Source organism: Epinephelus moara, chromosome 22, assembly GCF_006386435.1.
Source record: "Epinephelus moara isolate mb chromosome 22, YSFRI_EMoa_1.0, whole genome shotgun sequence".
NCBI lineage: Eukaryota > Metazoa > Chordata > Actinopteri > Perciformes > Serranidae > Epinephelus > Epinephelus moara.
Genome location: NC_065527.1, coordinates 147820 through 150213, shown reverse-complemented (window position 1 = coordinate 150213; position 2394 = coordinate 147820).

Sequence of the window (2394 nt, the reverse complement as noted above, 5' to 3'; positions counted from 1 at the left end):
TTAACTAAAGGAAAGACCTCCTTAAGTAGCCTAGTTGGGATGGGGTCTAAGAGACACGTTGATGATTTAGATGAAGAAATCACTGCGGTCAATTCTTGAAGAGAAATTGGGGAGAAGCAATCTAAATATATATTAGGTCTTACAGCTGTGTTTGAGGTTAGATAGGTACTATCTGAGGACAGGAGGTCATGAATTTTGCCTCTAATAGTTACAGAGTCGAGTGTTGTTCGCAGCGAGCCTATGGCGCTATCGACAAGATGATCAATTCGGGAGAGGTGAAAGTCGGTACGGGAAACCTCTGTTACTTAAGGACATGGTATTAAATTTAACGACGGAGGAATAATTTCCTTAAATTTTGTGACAGCACTATCTGATAAACATCTAGTATAGTAAGTGATGCTGAGTGGCATGAGGGAAATTCTCCTCTCTGAAGAAGTGATGGACTCGGTGTGAGGAATCAAGTTTCTTTATTATGTGCGCACGGAGAGAGTAGCAGGGTTCTCTCTCAGCCTGAAGGATGCACAGACCTTTATATCATTCCAAAGCTTTGAACCCAGGTTACACCCACCAACTGCACTCGTAAAAGAGATTGCCCCCCCTAATAAAAGGTTTAGCGTAACAGGAAACTTCCCCTTAAGAACTGTAAGGTCATGACCTCAAGGTGTGAAGAATTGCCCCCCAATAAAGATTCCTAAATAATTCCCACATTCCCTCCTCTTGACACAAAGTGTCAACACATTACAATGGGAATTATCTTAGATCTTCAGAAAATCAAAAATGCTACACAAAAGATTCAAATTGAACTCACAATTGTTTGTTTAAGAATATCAAAATAATACAACAAAAACACTAAAATGCAATTTGCAAACTAAAAAAACATGATTATACCATTTCATCCTCTGAATCAATGAAAGGGTTTCCTGGGGCCCATTTTGACATTAAGAAGACATTCTGTTCATTATCAGAGGTATTTTAACATACAATGTTTTTTCTCCTCCCACTATTCCACCTATCCATCTGTACATGAGGGCTCGCATACAAGTAAGTGCACAGGTACAAAAGCATAGAACGATACCAAAAACAATCAGAACAGGGGTCAGGACATGAATGATCAGAGTACCCCAGAGGCCAAAGTGGTTATTTAACCATTTGTTGAAGCTAAAACCTGCTGATTCAGAGGGACCAAATGCATTGCAAATTTTGTCAAGTGCTGTGATCACAATGGTAATGTTATCTGAATTATCCGTAATGATCGTCACACATGCCTCTCCTGTTAAATTTAATGTCATGAATAAACCTCCAGTTTTTTCCAAAACATAATCAGGAGTCATCTCATGATTTTATTATACCACATATGATGGGAAACCTTGCAACTTTTCCATTTAGCATTATATATGTATGGATTATTTGCAAAATACTGAACTAAACTAACAACTGGATCTAAGCACGGACAATCTTTTACCTCAAGTTGGAATAAGGAATGCCAGTTTGCTGGAGGACTCTGAATGGCTAAAACAGTAGTATTGGGGCAATACATTCTAGTTTTCATCCACTGGATGACGGAATACCAACTATTTTGTTGCCTGAAATTATCAATTAGGTTACCAGCATCAAGCCCCCAGGGTTTACAATCATTCTGTCCACTCAACTGTCTTTTGTTTCTGATCAATTGTTGTTCCATAACGGCTTTGCTACTGTCTTCTTCTGGGATGTCTTATGTCCGTGTTGGTGACATGCCAATGCCACGTCTCCCCTCTGTGTCTTCTTGCACCCTCGATGATATCAGTTTATTCTTAAGCATCTTTGACGGATCAGGTGTGAATATTTGAGAATGTTTTAAGCCCAGTTCTTGTCAGGCTTTACCGTTGCCAAGATGCTTGTCACCTTGTTGTCAGCTGCAGACCCTGGTAATCTCAGCTGTGGTTACCAGGCCAATGATGAAAACCTGCAGTCACAATACCGGGATGCATGGATCCAGTTGTCTCACTCAGCTATCCAGATGCAGTCATCAGCAGCACCTGGTTTGGCCCAATCCACTGTGGCTGCTACCAGTGTTGTCTTCTGAGGTCCTTCATCACCACCCAGTCGGTGTGAAGTTGTTCGGCTTTGGCTCAGGAAGGGCGGTTTTGACCTTAGAAAAGATGTACTTCAAAAAACATGGTTAATTGCACAACAGTGTCAAACAATGTATCAGGTGGATTTCAATTCAATTCAATTCAATTTTATTTATAAAGCCCAATATCACAAATCACAATTTGCCTCACAGGGCTTTACAGCATACGACATCCCTCTGTCCTTATGACCCTCACAGCTGATCAGGAAAAACTCCCCAAAAAAAACCCTTTAACGGGGAAAAAAACGGTAGAAACCTCAGGAAGAGCAACTGAGGAGGGA